Source organism: Myodes glareolus, chromosome 2 (genome assembly GCF_982192425.1).
Source record: "Myodes glareolus chromosome 2, mMyoGla1.1, whole genome shotgun sequence".
In the NCBI taxonomy this organism is placed as follows: Eukaryota; Metazoa; Chordata; class Mammalia; order Rodentia; family Cricetidae; genus Myodes; species Myodes glareolus.
This window is the reverse complement of record NC_142027.1, coordinates 73,354,246-73,372,641: the sequence shown is the minus strand read 5'-3', so window position 1 is coordinate 73,372,641 and position 18,396 is coordinate 73,354,246. Positions and strand designations below refer to the sequence as shown.

Genomic DNA, 18,396 nt, shown 5'->3' with positions numbered 1-18,396 from the left:
GGGAAAGACTATGATTTAGTTTTTCATTACAGCTGAATAGAGAATAGAATTTCATTTTGTATGTAACCCATATTTTCATTATACATTCATCAGCTGGAGGATTTAAGTTCTCTCCATTTCCTAGAAACTGTAAATACAGTGGCTCTGGGCGTGACTGAGAGATCTGTAGAGTAGCATACAAGTCCATGGACTGGTAACCCCAGGAAATATGGTAGATACGCTTTTAACTTTTTGAAAATGTCCATGACTATTTCTATAGTTGCTGTATCAATTTGAAATCCCATAAACAGTGAATGAAGGCCATGCTTCCCTTTCACCCACCTTGCCATCAGCATTTGTTAGCATTGGTTTATTGGTGTTGGCCACTCTTTTTAGAGTGAGGTGAAATTTCAATGTTGTTTTAATTTGTGTGTAGTTAATTCCTAAAACTGTCTGATATTTAACCTTAATTATTTGTTAATCACTTTCATTTCTTCTGTTGAAAATTCTCTATTCAGATCCTTAGACTATTTGTAATTGGGCCATTAGTTTCCTTGACTCTTTTTGTTGCTGTTTTTTTTTGTATAAACTGGATATTAATCCTCTATTTGATATACAGCCAGCAAAGTTTCTCTACCATTCTGTAGGCTTCTTCTTCATTCAATTGATTGTTTCTTTTTATTTACCTATGCTTTTCAGTTTTATGAGGTCTCTATTTTCTACTATTGGATTTAACTGCTAGGCAAATGGAATCTTATTCAGAAATTATTCCCTGCCCATGCCTTGTGCAGTGCTACCTATATTTTCTCTAGAAGTTCCAGGATCCTAGGTTTTATTTTGACATCTTTGGTCAATTTTGAAGTTGTTTTTTTGTGCAGAGCGAAGGATATGGGCCTCATTTTATTCTTTCATTTGTGGACATTCAGGTTTCCCAGTACCATTTGTTGAAGATGTTGTTTTTTTCCAGTGTTTATTTTTGTTATCTTTGTTAAATATCCAAGAATTTTTCTTACTTACCTCATGTTTGGATTTTCTGCTTTCCTCTATTATTTAAATGTGTGCTTTTGTGCTAGTATCATGCTCATTGTATTACTGTAGGTTGTACACATCTTGAAATCTTTTCTGGTAATCTCTCCAGAGCTGTCATTTTGCTTACTCTTGGTTTGGTTTTCTAGGAACATTTATGGTTTCATATGAAATCTGACAGCAATGAGAGATTATAATCAGTCTTCTCCAGAGCAAGCCCCTTATAATTTATACAATCTCAAGTAAGTAGTCAATCTGAAGCACATATACGTGAGCAACACTAAATGGACTCAGTAGCTTGTGTGTGTGTGGGTGTGTGTGTAATAATTACAGAAAGGTCATGAAGTTGGGAGGATTGGGGGTGACACTAGAGGAGCTCAAATGGTGAGAGTAGGTGGTAGAAATGATGCAAACACAGTACCATTGTCTAAAATAACTATTGTCCAAAAGTAACAATGAAATAAATGCCTTTAAGAAAGTCCTGCATATATATGATATTCTGAGCATGATAGTGAATGACCATGCAGAACTGAGTGTACATACTGAATGCAGCCCTAGTTTTCAAAAAGTAAAATATTGCACACTCTCTAAGGATAACCTGGGTGATGAATGAGGAGAACTAAGCATTATCATCAATTAATTACTAAAACACAATAGACAAAACCAAAAAAGGTTTCTGACTGGCACCAATAATATTTGCTGTCATCTTGCAAATTGTAATGTTAATTATTTGTTAGTCATTTGTCTATACATTTTATACCTTAATCATTTTGTAAAATGAAGTATTTGCATGATATGTGAGATGAAGTGTGTCACTTTCAACACAGTAGAGGAGACAAGGACAAAGAGAAGAGTGCTAGAAAAGAATAAGAATGTAGCACCCAACAGAGGGGAAAGAACAAGATGGTATAAATAAAAGACAACTGCTTCAGTTGAAAAGTAAATGAAAATTAAATTACCCCTGAAGTAAAACAAAGAGTCTCTAATTGAACTAAAATTATTCGTTGTGTACATGAGTCATACTGTGATTAGCTTTCTGAATATGAAATATAAAAATTTGGCTTTATGATTTCAGAATAAACAAGCAATTCTTGCAAAGGATATCACTAATAATGGAAAAGAAGCTGCATAGCAAAAGTAGCCAAGCTCTGCCACTGTCGTCTGGAATCACCTTGAACTCACCACTCCGCTGTCTCAGCCTCTGGAATACCTGGCGATGGAGACCAGGTTCAGCTCCAGCATTGCATAATTACATATTCTTATTACCACGGTGTTCAAGTTTATGCTTTGACTAAGAAGCAACATGTTCTCTTATTTCCAGGTTTTTATACTTCCCCTTCTGGTCACCATTTTTTTTTAACTTTTCACTGGAATGTTGCTACAAGCACAATATATCCTATATCTAACTTAAATAGATATTTAAGTCACCCTATAGCTATAGATATTTAGCCACCCTGTAAGCTACTTCTTTGTAATTTTCTAAAATAAACTAGCTCTTTATATTGAGTATAGAGGTTTGCATGAGAATGCTCCCCATAGCATCAAATACTGGAATGCTTGGTCCTCATTTAGTAGGACTGTTTAGGAAGGATTAGGAGGTATGGCCTTTTTGGAGGAGGGATGTCCCTGGGGGCAGGCTTTGAGGTTTCAAAAGCTCATATTATTCTTATTTACCTCTTTGCTTCATGCTTGTATATCAAGATGTAAACTCTCAGCTACTTGTCCAGAATCAAGCCTACTTACCTGCTGCCATCCACCCCACCTTGATGGTCATGAAGCATAACATTCTAGAACTCTGAGCCCCAAACCAAACATTTTCTTTTACAAGTTGCCATGGTCATGGTGTCTCATCACAGCAATAGAATAGTAACTAAGCTGTTGGGAAACTCGGTACCCATCATATGAAGACTCTTGGGTGTCATAAAGATAATCATGTGATTATCAGATTGTGGCCAGTTCCTTTTGCATTCTTTGCATATTAGATGATACCACTTCAGCATCTTAATGCCACTATTTTAATATTGCCACAAATTAACAGGACAGTCATTGTGACAGGCTTTTTGATTGACTGTTTACTGCTCTTTATTATGCAAGACCATAGAAGAGAAGGCTTTCAGGAAGATCATAATTTAAAGTCTGAGCCATGAAACCATCTGGAAGCAGCTCACTCAGCTGGCTGTTTACTAGTACTTTAGTTACACTGTCCATCAGTGCACATAAGTGCACTTGGTCTGTTCACATGGACTGAGCTTTGGCTAGTCTGCAAGTCTCAGATATGTGGTATTTCTTACATAGCAAAGCAGGAATGTGCAGGGTATAGTATCCTAGCCAATACAGCAGTGTGCATTAGCTCTAGCTAGCCCAAAAAGAGACATACTATAATCTGTTCATTTAAAAAAATTAATTAATTTTACATATCAACCACAGTTTCTCCTCCCACCCCTCCTTCCGCTGTCCCCATTGCCACTCTCCCAACTCACTTTCCCATCCACTCCTCAGAAAGGATAAGGTCCTCCATGGGGAGTTAACAAAGTCTGGTAAATTATTTTGAGGCAAGACCTAGACCTTCCCCTCTGCAGCAAAACTGAATAAAGCATTTCACCATAGGGAATGGGCTCCAAAAATGCAGCTCATGCACCAATGATAGACCCTGGTCCCACTGTCAGGGGCCTCTCAAACAGACCAAGCTACAAAACTGTCATCCGCACGGAGGTCTAGAGGTCTAGTTTGGCTTCTTGCAGCTTCCTCAACTATCAGTCTAGAGTTTGTGAGTTTCCACAAGCATGGTTCAGTTGTCTCTGTGGATTTCCCCATCATGATCTTGACACCCCACCCCATTGCTCATATGAAGGAGGGATCCTTCCTCTCTTCAATTGGTAAACTGTCCAATGTGTTATTAGAAGTAAGTTCTAAGCTCATAAATTTAGGTGAAGAAACATCTTCCTGCCTCTTTAATAGATGAAGTAATTTATATCATTAAAAATATATTTCAGTGTCATTAACAGTGGTGCAGATTCCTTCATTAATTAAGCCTATGATAATGTGAAATAGTTATGCTTTCAGAATGACTTGTTTAAGACCTGATCCCTCTCCTGTAAACTCCTGCATGTGACAACCAGAATATGAAGAGGGTCACTAACAGCATATATACACTTCTATGACTTTATACTTTAATTAAGGTAGGGCTTATATCATGCTCATGAGTATATGGCCAAGATGAAAGGCTTTTCAGGTAAAATTAAACCCCCTTTTCAGTTTTTTTAAAGACATGTCAAAGAGGATACTATTCTGGGTAAGCTTGATATAGCTATGGACATCTAATAAAAGAGTTGTCAGAGGACAACCGTGCAGACTGAACCTTCATCTGGTGAGGGATGGAGATAGAGACAGAGACCCACACTGGAACACTGGACTGAGCTCCCAAGGCCCAGATGAAGAGCAGAAGGAGGGAGAACATGAGCAAGGAAGTCAAGACTGTGAGGGATGCGTCCACCCACTGAGATGGTGGGACTGATCTAATGGGAGCTCACCAAGGCCAGCTGGACTGAAACTGAACAAGTATGTGATCAGACCAGACTCTCTGAATGTGGCTGACAATGAGGACTGAATGAGAAGCCAATGATAATGACACTGGATTTTGATTCTACTGCATGTACTGGCTTTTTGGGAGTCTAGTCTGTTTGGATGCACACCTTCCTAGACCTGGATGGAGAGGGGGGCTTGGACTTCCTACAGGGCAGGGCACCCTGACTTCTCTTAGGACTGAAGAGGGAGGGGAGGAGAAATGGGGGTAGTGGGAGGGAAATGGGAGGATGGGAGAAGGTGGAAATTTTTAACAAATAAATAAATAAAATAAAAAATAAAAAAAGAGTTGTCAGCTCAAACTGATTTTATAAAAATTCCTCCCTCATACAATACATCCCAACTTTATCCTCCCCTCCCTCTACTTCTACAAGCTACCCCACCTGACACTGCTTGCCCAGATCCACTGCTCCCTGTTTCCCCTTGGAAAAGAACTGACTCCCTAGGGACATCAATCTAACATGGAAGGCAAGATGCAAAAAGACCAGGCACAAATGCTTGACAAAGCCATCCAGTAGGAGGAAAGGGGTCCCAATCGTCATCTTGCCTTGGAAAAGAAGCAAGTATTGATATGTTCTGCAGATACAGTAAAATTAGGTCAATTAACCAATGGGTGTGCTTAGAAGCAAGATTATCTCAGGCTTTGTGTGAAAAGCTTGAAGGAAACCTGACATCAAACTCTGAACTTTTCAGTAGAGGGTCTCAATAAGTCATGCCTAGACACCTGACACAAGGACCTTGGAGATTGTATTTGTTTTGAGTTATTTGAGAAATTTTGCCAGACTAGTAGAATCTATTGTGATGACTTCAGTGGCTCCCAATCACATTGTTTATGTTTTCCACAGGACTTAGCAGTCATCCATGGCAACTTAAAATACATAATACATAAAGGTTTCCTTTCTCTTCTCTTTTCTTTCTCTACAGCCAGGTCTGGGACATCAAACCAGGAATGCAACCATGCAGAAAAGATCCCATTGTTTGGGGATATATTTCTTAACTGTTTATTTTATTTTTTTGAGATTATAGACATAGCATCCCCTGTTCCCTTTCCTCACTTCAAACTATCCCAGATAGCACCCCTTGCTCTTTTTCAGTTCTTCAACCCCACAGGGAAAAAAAACCACAGGCAAACAAGGAGTGCTGTGATTAGAAGTAGTCTTCCCCAGGGAAGAGCACACCAATCGTTGATCTAATGCAATGTTGTCAGCTCTGAAAACATGTCTATAAGCAACAGCACAAAAACAGAGCAGGTTGTAATTAAATATTTAGTAACACATATATGTACACACACACGTATATGCAACAATAACAAAAGTGTTTTGATTTGAGTTTCTCTCAGCTCTCAAATGTAAAGGACCATTGGGATGCAAAGACATTGATAAAAAGGGAACCTAAGGAGAAACTGGGAAACTTTCTAACACAGAAAAGATGAACATTTGAATTCTTCCACTATCAAAGAGGAGAACATTGGTCAACAGTCACATTCTCACAATCCCTGTTTGTTCTGTGTTTTTAGGTAAACGAAGAGATGTTTCTACTCTGGAAAACATCTTTGTTGTTGGGGAAATTTTTAATGGAGAAGGTCACTTGGATATCTTTGCATATGGTTTTCATGAATATCTTTTGGGGTTCAGTAAGAAAATTGAAGCCATGCCAAAGAAATGGATCTCAGAAAGGAAGAGTGGAGGATAGATACAACCATTCACTATTATGTCGAAGTCATCACATAAAATAAAAAGTGAAAATAATTAATTGATTCAAAAAACTAGATTGTGACATGTAAAATTGAAGTCATCAGAATCAAATATGAGTTAAATATCAAGCTTAATTTTTTATATCTTTATTAGTAGATTTTATTTCTTCATACTTTTATACATGTATACTGTGTAATTTGTACCATAATTCTTTCTATGTTTTTTTTTCCTCTACTAGCTCCTTCTCCATTTAAATCTCTTTATCTTATGTATTAGGTTTGGTTTGGTTTAGTATTCCACAGTTTAATCAGGGCCATCTAGATGACCCTGAGTTTGCAACCAACAACGGTGGGTATACAACTTGATACTATGCTTTCCCCCTTCCTAGAATTTCTCTGTTTGTTGAACATCAGCAGTAAGTGGTAGAGCCCTGGGGGTTATTTCAGCCTCCATAGCTGACTGTAGGGTTACCATCTGTAGGACCAGTGCTGTCACATACAGATGCCATGAGTATGTTTCCCATGGTCCTGTTCTCTTAGAATATGGTATTCTGCACCCCATCTGCCCATCCCACAACTTTGGCATTCTTTCTGTCCCATCTTCTTCAGTGTTCCATGAACCTTAAAGGGTGTATTACAAATTGTTTGTTTTTTTCAGGGCTGAAGCCTTAGCTGTATTTGATTCTCAACATCTTGTGCACCCAGGAGTCTTTGCCTGCATCTTTATTAACTACAGCAAAAGCTTCTCTTTTGAAGGTGGAGAGCAGCTTTTTGTCTGTGAATATAAACATAGAAACTAAGGAGTGATTTGATGCTATGTCAGTTCAGTTAATTGTAGGAATAGCTTTTCCTAAAACTATCTCTTGGCCTCAAAAACCAGTTTATAGACCTTGCAGCCAAGTTAATAATATGCTTCGAGATCATTTAGAGCAATGCGCTCAGTTTCCATATTGTGTATTCAGCATCTTTAAGTGTGACCTCTCCTTAAGAAAACAATGGAACCACATTATTGTGCCTTGGGTTTCTAGGTAATCAGTTTTTACAGCACAAACAAACCACATAGATTTCATCTTAAACTATATAGTCTTTCCTTAGCAAAAATAATGCACGTGTGTGTGTATGTGTGTGTGTTGTGTAAATTACTTGCTGATAGCAGCTAGCAGGTCAAAAACAACCTTAAAGAAAACAAATATTCACCACAAATATTGGGAATAACATGTGGACCTAGGTTGATAATATTTGTGTGTGAGTTTGAGTATTATTCTGGGTTGCTTGAGAGATTCTTGTTGCCTTGTAAAACTCTGTCAAAATTTCTGTAAAGAAGAATCATTTATTTCTTTCTCATACCGAGTTTTATGAACTGTTCACTAAACATAAAACAAATTCCATCTTGGGACAGACAGATTGGAGAAACACACAACAGACTACAGACATGTCAGAGACCACGGACAATAGACAGACTGAAGACACAGGAGGGAAGTGAAGAATTTAGATCGGGGCTGGCTCTTGCACTAAACTTCTCAAAGAGAAAGACTCTTCTCATGATTTAATGTAGTACTGATTCACTAAGCAGTTGTCTTGGGTTTTGCTTAAGGTTGAAGAATCTAAAATCTCTCCAGTCATGGATTTTGTCTATTTACTTTTTAGAAATTTTCTATGAACTCTCTCTGGTTCCGTCCCTCTCCATTTCCCAGTACCTGTTCCTGTCCCTCTATGATTCTCAGTCCCCCTCTTCCCCGTGGATTCTTTAACTGAAAGTGCTACGCATGCTCAGTACATATTCTTCTCCTGACCTATAGTCTGAGACCCTACATCTCTATTTGGCATGATTATTTAGAGAAGAAAATTCTGGAAAACTATAATGATGAATGTGGGAAAAATACATAGAAACAAATACAATTAAGATAAGCATGTAGCAGAAAATAAGCATGGAGCTATATGTAATTCAATATCCCAGCAGAAGTTGAGAGAAATAGTATCAAAACTTTGCATGATTGAATAATGGCTAAAATGATCAAAACTCTCATTTAAGTAATTTTTAAATTACGATAGAACTTGGAAAGAAAAAGTGTAGGGACACATCATCTTAAAAATCTTGATAATTGAATATAAAGAAAATTCTTAAAAATATATGGAATTAAAATACTTTAAAAGAAACCAGAAAAGGCCTAAGGCAATAGAATAAATGAAAGACTTGCCTAGACCTACACTAAGAGAACATTTTCCCAGACAATCCTCCTGACTTATTTTTTTGTATAGTTATTTTATCACTGAAATTCCTCTAAAATTTGTTACATAAGATGACATAATTCTGTTCAATTCTCCCAATTACCAGTCTGTCTAGAAGCTGTATTTCTTCACAGAAGAGGCACATTGGATAATTCCTGATCCTAAATTTTCATTCTAGTGTCTAATGATAGTAGCTACTAAGAAACAAAGAAAGAAAGAAAGAGAGAGAGAGGAAGGGAGGGAGGGAGGGAAGAAGGGAGGGAGCGAGGGAAGGAAGGAAGGAAGAAAGGAGGGAAGGAAGGAAGGAAGGAAGGAAGGAAGGAAGGAAGGAAGGAAGGAAGGAAGGAAGGAAGGAAAAAAGGATGTAGGGTAGTCTACTGTTTGGATGCTGAGTCTCTTAGTAAATTCCTTTGCAAAATACATCAGGAAACTCTACAGGATACATCCGTTGATGCATTATTTTTCAAAACTCCTGGAAACGTACCATCTAGTGCTGTGTAAAGGAATCTGAATAATCTGGTCTATTGTTTATATTAAGATGAGAGTTTGACTGTTTTTATAAACTTAAATTTCTACTTATAGGACTTTAAAAATATATATTGATGCTAAAAAACAAATTATATGTATTCTAAAATATTTATATTCCAATGTAAATCCCTGACTGACAGTAACTCTATTTAGAAAAACTGAATGGTAGACTATTGCCATATTTTAGACTCCTTTCAAGGAAAACATCATTTAATTTATTATGGAATCCATGAGGTTTTTGAATAAACCAACAGATGTTTAAATGCTAAAAGAAAAAAATGTTTGGAATATTTTTAGATGTAATTAACACAACACGTGCTATAACAAATTTGTACCTTTAAAGCTTGCTGTCAGTAGTTTTCTTCTTTATAAGTCATCTGATCTTGGAGAGCACCGTTTTCAGGAGTTAGGCACAGACTCTTCTTATCAGTGTATGTTTAAACTCCAATTTCACTGTGAAAACTGCCTGTGTCTATCTTCTGTTTTGCAAAAGAGTTGTTTCCAGAAATCAGGGTAACAGAAATGTCAGGTTGACAATGGTTCAGACATGTTAGAGAAGAAGTTGCACAGTTAATATTATGACTAATCCTTTAGTATATTTGGTAAAATTATTGCATTGTTTTTGGGAAAAATTACCTTGTAAGAGGAGTTCTCATGTAGCACAAGTTGCTCTCAAACTCCCAATGTAGTAGAGGTCAACATTGAACTCCTGATTGTCCTGCATTTACCCTCTAGGTGCTGGAATTATAGGCAAATATCACACTTTTTAGTTTAGCAAAATAATTTCTCATATAAATATAGATTACTTTTTAAGTCTAGTTTATCAGATATTCAAAGTTAATACCTTATGCTATAGTAGGAACAATTTTAAGAGTTGTAAATCAGCACATTCTATGGTGATGTTCCAGATATTAGGATGCCACCTTCATAAATTCTAGTGAAGAACTCACTAAGTGAGATTAAAAGCATAATAATTTAATTTCCTGAGCTGTGCATTGGTACTTTCAATGTCTGCTTATTAGCTTCTTCCTTAATGTTTGAGCACCTTTTATGTACTCAACACCATTCTAGTTTCTGTGAGTTTAATGGAAACCAGATAATCTCTAACTTTGAGGATCCAACACACAAAGAAGCCAAGAGACACAAAACCTAAAGGAACTGTAGAGCAACATGGAATTAATAAGAATGTACAGGGACAGGAGTATGATTCACAGGCGGTGAATGTCTAAGGCTAATCTAAGCTTAGAGGTCAGAGATGGAGGGAGAATTTAGGGGAAGATAATTCTTGAAAATTACTGTTCAGTGCACATCAGGAACACAGACAAGGCTACATCTATAGGCACATCTCATGAAGAATAGTGTGATCTGTGGGTGAGAAATACAGTATAATACACATATAAGTACTCAAAAGAGAGAGAAGCCAAGACTAGTTACAGCAACAAGAAGGATTAGGTGGGAAAAGCAACAAAAGTGTCAACATGTTTTGTGGGTTTTTTTGTTTTTTTATTGGTCATGTAGGCAGTTTGGAGCCACTGATATGCATTCAGTGGAAGACTCAAGTGGTAGTTTTTCAGTCACAGACAGGTGATTCTGGAAGGACTGTGGAATCATCTACTTTGAAACTGGCATGTCACAAAAACAGCAGAATATTTTCAGTAATGGAAAAAGTAACAAAAATTCTGATAGGAACTGAGAGGAAAAATGAGAATTGAGAAATATTTTGCTACTACATAATGCTTTGGAGAGAAAGGACACAGGATGACATTGATATTGTAGAGGGCAGGATACATGAGCGGATCTGATAAACTTTCTGCTTGACTCCAAATGTAGTACGAACACAGAGATGTCTCCAGGTGAAAACATCTCTTGCTGCTTCCAGTCATCAAAAGAATCGCCATGGGAGCAGTTTAAAGTTGCGACAAAGTTTCAGACTCTTCATGTAGGTTGAATTTTAATACTCAGAATTTAAATATTCACATTCACCAGTTATTTCTTTAGACAAAACCCAGAAACTCTAATATATTGAAAGCACATTTTTCAAATGTATCTGAAAGTGTACAGTATACTGTTTGATGCCCTTACACATGTGTCGCCTTATGCATAAGATGAGTGGGAATGAATCTAGCAAATGATTAAAAATTCCTGGAATGCCTATACTTTCTACCCGTTTCACACTTAGAAGATTGTAGTCTAACTGTTGTGTGTATCATGTGTATCAGACACGGTGGCATGCTATCTCTGATCACAAGTGTTTAAGTTAAAAGATGGATTTAGAGTTTGTTTTTTACATTAGAAAATGATGTAAGGAAATGCAATGATTTTGCCCCTCTCAGAACAAGCTAGGTCTCAATTTGTCAGTAACCATAAAATACCAACATTTTTTTGGAAATGGTCTACAACTGTTCAGTTGTCAGTAATTGGCCATTGAATTTTCTTTTTTTTTTACACTTTATATACATGAAATTTATTGTGTGATGGTTACAACTCAGTAAACCTGCTTTAAATAAACATATTAATAAGAGAATAGAAAGCTTGCTCATAAACTAGAATTATTTGCTGTTAAAAAACTTACCTCTGGAATAAACCTGGATATCTCTGAATATTAATCAATGAGCTAAATATTTGAAAATACATGTTAAACAGTACGCATGAATGGCAAATTTTCAACAGTAATGTTTGAGCAAATACAAGTTTATTACTGTTCTGGGTTTTCTGTTTTAGGCCACATACCAGTTCTGAAATCATGACGCAGAAACATCTTATTAGTTTTAAATATTAGATCTAGCTTGGACTCATTTCTGGCCTGTTAAATTAACCTGTTTCTCTTTATTTCCCTTTTGCCTTGGCGCTTTTTACTTTTTTCATTTCTGTGTATCTTTTCTTCTTTTATTCATTGATTTTTATTGATCTAGACATTTTTCTCTGCCCCCATTCCTCCTCTTAATATTTATGTTTTCAGAAAATGATCAATTTTTCAAGTTCTTATGTGACTTGACATATGATTTCATGTCAGTAGAATCCATCACCACTAGTAGCATGTGTAACACTTGCATATTTTCTTTATTTAGACTTTCTCACTCTCATATTATATTTTTGTGGAGCCCTAAATTAAACTGTTAAGAATTGGACTTAGCTGAGTTCTCGGCACCTTCTGTTCATAACGAGGATGTGATCCAATCTCTGGAATACTACATCTTTACAAAAAAAAAGTCAGTTATTGGAACTGGTTCTTGAGATAGGAGCTTTTCAAATCTAGCTGTTGCCAATAACTGAGCAATTTGGAATGCTCTCCTAAGATATTTCTTCTAAAGAATATTTTTGAAGTTTAAAGGGGCTATAGAAATTTCAGTTGTAAAAGTTCACTTAATAAGTTCAAAAACAGAAAAAAAATATCTAATTGGTTTAGTGTGTTAATTAAATTATTATAATTACTACTATCAAACAGAGGGCACACTTGTTATTTAACAGCTTAAAATCACTTTTTTGCTTGTGTAGAAAATGAGATTCAGACATTGTTAAAAATTAGATTTCCTCATCAGACAGCTGGATAAAAGAAAACAATTTTACATGTATGTACACACACATCCACACATATGTTGAGTGTGTTTGTGTTGGTGAGATGTGTGAGAGTATAAAGAAAATTTCTATGCAATCCTGAGGATGCAAGCTTGATCCCTGAAAACTATGTAAACATGGAAAAAGAGAGACTACTACAAAAGTATTTGTTCAACTATGTTCATAGCAGCACTATTTGTAATAGCCAGAACATGGAAACAACTTAGGTGCCCCTCAATAAAAGAATGGTTAAAAAAGGTGTGGAACATATACACATTAGAGTTCTACTCAGCGGTAAAAAAACAATGACATCTTGAATTTTGCATGCAAATGGATGGAAATAGAAAATGCTTTACTAAGTGAGGTAACCCAGACCCAAAAAGAGGAATATGGTATGTACTCACTCATAAGTGGATTCTAACCATAGTTGAAGGTCTTTGAGCCTATAATTCGTGATCCTAGAGAAGCTAAATAAGAAGGTGAACCTGAAGAAAATCATATAGTTATCCTCCTGGATATTGGAAGTAGACAAGATTGCCAGGCAAACTTAGGTGCAGGGCGGGTGGGGTGGCGGGTGGAAGTAAGGGGAGATGGTTAGAGAGAAGGGAGAGGGGGAGGATTGGGGATGGTTTGGGGGAATGGAATGGGGGGGGGAGGAAGGATGGATATGGGAGCAGGGAAGTATATATCTCAACTAAGGGAGCCGTTTTAGGGTTTACAAGAGACTTGAGTCTGGAAGGGTTCTCAGGCCCAAGGAGAGGTCCCCAGATTGTTCCCTGGGTAGCAGAGAAGAGGGTGCCTGAACCGGCCTTGGCCCATAACCATACTGATGAATATTTTGCATATCACCATAGAACCTTCATCTGGCGATGGGTGGAGATAGAGACGGAGACCCACAATGGAGCACTGGACTGAGCCTCCAAGGTCCAAATGAGGAGCAGAAGGAGGGAGAACATGAAAAAGGAAATCTGAACCGCGAGGGGTGTGTCCACCCACTGATACAAGGGGACTGATGGAATGAGAGCTCACCAAGGCCAGCTGGACTGGGACTGAACGAGCATGTGATCAAACTGGAGTCTCTGAATGTGGCTCACATGGGGGCTGACTGAGAAGCCATTTACAATGGCACTGGGTCTTGTTTTGTCTGCATGTACTAGCTTTCTGGGATCCTAGTCTGATTGGATGCTCACCTTCCTAGACCTGGAGGGAGAGGGGAGGAACTTGAACTTTCCACAGGGCAGGAAACCCTGACTGCTCTTAGGACTGGAGAGGGATGAGGGGAGGAAGTGGGGGGGGAGGAGAGGAAGTGAGGGGAATGGGAGGGTATTGGGAGGAGGGGAAGAAGTGGAAATTTTTATAAACAAATAAATAAATTAATAAAAATAAAAAAGAGAAGAACAAGCATATGCATGTGTGTGTGTTTCTATTTCTATCCACTCTGTTCCAACTACATGTAATTTCACATATTCTCATATACATACCTAGATTATGTATAGTCTTGGTACTAGTTAGTATAATTTTTTCTTAAATGGGATTTTGACATTCATGATAATTAGCCTTTCCCTATAAATTTTACACAAAACTTGTTTAATTTCAACTGAAAAAAAGAGGAAGACATTGGTACTATTATTAGGATAATAATGCATGGTTGGGAGAGAATTGAAAATGTAACCATTTTCTAGTCTTTGATAATGTCTATCTCTGCACTGATAGGTGATCTTAGAATTCCACCACAGTTAGTTTCCGACACAAAATTTTTTACCCATTCTCTCATATTCATTCTTAAGTATGTGTATCATAAATGCCACTTAAATTTTTTACATTTTCCTTATATGACTAATAATTAAAGACAAGTAAGGTGGCCACAGTGGCACATATCTTTCATCTCAGAACTTGGGAGGCAGAGGCAGCTGAAACCCTGAGAGTTCTATGTGAGTTGTTCTACATGTTGAGTTTTAGGATAGCTGTGACTGTACAGTAAGACTCTGCCTTAAAACCTTTGCCCTCCCACGAGAATCGATTAAGTAGACCTCTTTCTTCACATCTTCTCCAACATTTTTTGACAAATATGTTCATGATAGCTATTCTCACTGGCAGGAAGTAGTGTCTCAATATTAATTTGCATTTTCCTGATGATTAGGAGTTTTGAACATTTTTTAAAAATTGTTACTATCCATGTTCTTTCTTTTCTAAATTAGTCATTTAATTTATTGGCTCATTTATTCATTGGAAGTTTTATTTTCTGGGTATTTAACTTATGTAGTTCTTTTTAAGTTCTGAATATTAGCCTGTCTGGATATAACTGGAATTTTTTGTCTCATTTTATACACTGTTGGTTTGTTTTCCCTGCTGACAGTTCGCTTGTAATTCAAAACCTTCCCAATTTCATCTGTTGGTATTTTGGACTAGATTCTGTACTGCTGAATTTTTGTTCAGGAAGGTTTTACCTAGCCAATACCTTAAAGAATTTTCTGGACTAAATCACAATTTCCTGGACTAATCACAAGGATCTGGACACTAATTCCTACTTAAGGGACCCTCAGAATCAGTCTCTTTTCCCTGTCTGTCTACCACTCACCGCTGCCACTGAGGTGATTTGGAACTATTTGAGTCTGATCTGGATTTCCAAACAGAATGTCAAGTAAGGATTCTCAGAGTTAGTTTCCTCTCCTTTCATGTTAAGGCAGCCCAACAGTCACTAGGCAGTGGGACTGAGACCCTAAGGAGTCCAACTGTGGATCCTAATTAATGTACCTCAGAGTTAGGCCTTTCCGCTGTCTTCTCACCTACCCCTTCTGTCTACCATTCCCGCAATCTGGGACTGCCTGAATTCTGACTGTGGAGCCCCAAGTAGAAATCCTATCATCCTATTTACTGGTATCATTTGTGGTCTAAATCCTGAAACAAAATGTGGCCTCATAAAATCAAAGCGTCATTCAACTGCCCCTCAACCTGAAAGAGACCAGAAATCCACAGAACAAAGGAGACACAAGGTATCCCCACCAGAACAGTACAAACATAAATTCTAGACACCTAGAAACCATTACAAAAATCAAAGAAGAACAACTAAGATAATATGTCTCCTTCAGGAGCTAGAACATTTGCTTACAATTCTATCAGCAGTGCAAACTAGTGGAAGCCTAAGACAATGGCTTTGCAATAGTAGTTATGAATGTGCTCAGTGACTTTATAGAGGATACGAATAAATACCAGAATGAAGAACATGAAAACAAATAGATGAAAGAAAGAATGAGACAATTCAGAGTATTAACGTAGCATTTAATTAAGAAGTAGAATTTCTAAGGAAAACGCAAACACATATAACCCCAGCTTTGGGGACACAGCAGGTCTATGTCGCTATTAAACAATGTGTAACACACCACTCACAGAGCCCATTGAAGTGCTCCATAGCAGCACAAACCAGGAAGCCTTTTCTTAAAGAAGCTGCCCCTCTGCTTGTTCCAGCAAACGAGCCTATCTGAAAAAAAAAAAAAAATGAAGCTATCAAGAAGCTCCAATTGGCTCTTCCTGTAAGCGGCCAGAGGTGACCCGTGAAGATGGTTCGCTACTCTCTTGACCTGGAAAACCCTACAAAATCATGCAAATCGAGAGGATCAAACCTTCGGGTTCACTTTATGAACACCCGTGAAACAGCCCAGGCCATCAAGGGTATGCATATCCGAAAAAGCCACCAAGTATCTGAAAGATGTCACTTTGAAGAAGCAGTGTGTGCCATTACGACGGAACAATGGTGGAGTTGATAGGTGCGCCCAGGCCAAACAGTGGGGCTGGACACAGAGTCGGTGACCAAAAAAAGAGTGCGGAATTTTTGCTGGACATGCTTAGAAATGCAGAGAGGAAATGCTGAAGGATTTAGATGTAGACTCTTTGGTCATTGAGCACATCCAGGTGAACAAAGCACCTAAGATGTGCCGACGAACTTACAGAGCTCATGGCCGGATTAACCCATACATGAGCTCCCCCTGCCACATTGAGATGATCCCCACTGAAAATGAACAGATTGTTCCAAAGCCAGAAGAGGAGGTTGCGCAGAAGAAAGAGATATCCCAGAAGAAACTAAAGAAACAAGACCTTCTGACACGGGAATAAATTCAACATGAAATAAATGCAGATAAAAGAAAAAAAAACTCCAATTGACTCAGTTTCTGTGAGTCTAGAAGTCCTTTCTTTCTTAAGTTTTTTTATGTCTTATGTGGATTCATGCCCCAGATGGTGGTTGCCATTTGTAAGAAGAGACTGCATGTTCATTTCCTGGCTGCCCAGACCCCAATTATCACAGAAAAATTACAACACTGTAACACCGGCGAATAGCTTAGGTGTATTCCTAGCTAGCTCTTACATCTTAAAACAACCCATTTCTATTACTCTGTGTATCATCATAAGGTTGTGGCCTACCAGTAAGTTTCTGTCATCTTTCTTCTCTGGCAGCTTTAAGGTGTGACTCCAATTACTCTCCCTCTATATCTCTCTTTGGATTTCCCACCTTGTTAATATTTTTCCCTGCCATAGGCCAAAGCAGCTTCTTTACTAAACAATGGTAATAAAACATATTCACATCATACAGAGGAAAATCCCACATCAAGACTTTCAAAATTGAAGAGAAGGTTGAAGAAATGAATGGATCATTCAAAGAAAATGTTGAATTTTAAAAAACAAAGTCCAGGCACAACACATCCAGGGATCTAGAATACTATGAAAAGGCCAAAACAGTGACTAGATGAAGGAATAAAAACTTAGGTTAAAGGCACAGAAAATATCTTTTTAAAATCTTAGGAGAAAACATCCTAAATCCAAAAGAAGAGACGATTCTAGAGATACAAGAGAAAAGACACAGTATACCAAGAGATGGGACCGAGTAAAGAAATTCCTCATGACACATATTAATCAAAACACTAAATTCACAGAAAATAACAGAAAGGTATTATAAGCTGCAACAGTCAAAGGCCAAGTCTTAAATAAAGGCAGGCCCATTACAGCAACACTTGACTTTTCCACAGAGATCTGGAGGACAGAAGGGGCTGAACTGATGTTCAATAAGCTTCAAGAAGCCACAGATGCCAGCTCAAACTACTAAACCCAGTAAAATTATCACCACACTCAGAGGAAAAATAAAACTATGTCAGATAAAATTAAACTCAAACAATTTATGTCACCAACTCAACTCTAAGGGAATAAAAGAAGAAAACTTCATTCTGAAGGGAAGGTTAGTTACATCTAAGAAGACATGAAAAATAAGCAATGCCAGAAAGGTTAATTAAAAGAAGCTTAAAATAAATGATGACACAGAAAAATAGCAGGAACTAATAAAAATTGTTCATTAATAATTTTTCTTACTAAGAATTTTGATTCCCTAATAAAAAGACATATAATAAAAAACTGATTATAAAAAACCCATATTCCTGTTGCCTTTGTTGCTAAACTAACCATCAAGGACAAATGCAACCTGAGGGTAAAGTGATGGAAAAAGATGTGACAAACAAAAATAAATAAGAAACAAGAAAGCATAGCAGTTTTAACATCTGAAAATGTAGAATTCAATCCAAACCCAATTAGAAGAGTTAGAGAAGGACATTATCTATTCATTATTGGGAAAATGTACCAAGAAAGAATTACAATTCTAAACATTTATGTACCAAATGAAAGGGTATATAATTTTATAAAAGAAATACTATTACATCTGAAGCAACAAATTGGTCCTAACACAATTACAGTGAATGACTTTAATACCCACTTCACCAACACACAAGTCATTCAGATCAAATGTAAACAAAAGTTATGCAGTT

General features: G+C 37.3%; 1 pseudogene; it reads left to right on the top strand.

Moving 5' to 3' along the window:
• The first annotated feature begins 16,131 nt into the window (after window positions 1-16,131).
• On the top strand, window positions 16,132-16,702 carry LOC125413201 (large ribosomal subunit protein uL22 pseudogene; annotated as a pseudogene).
• The last annotated feature ends 1,694 nt before the right edge of the window (window positions 16,703-18,396 follow it).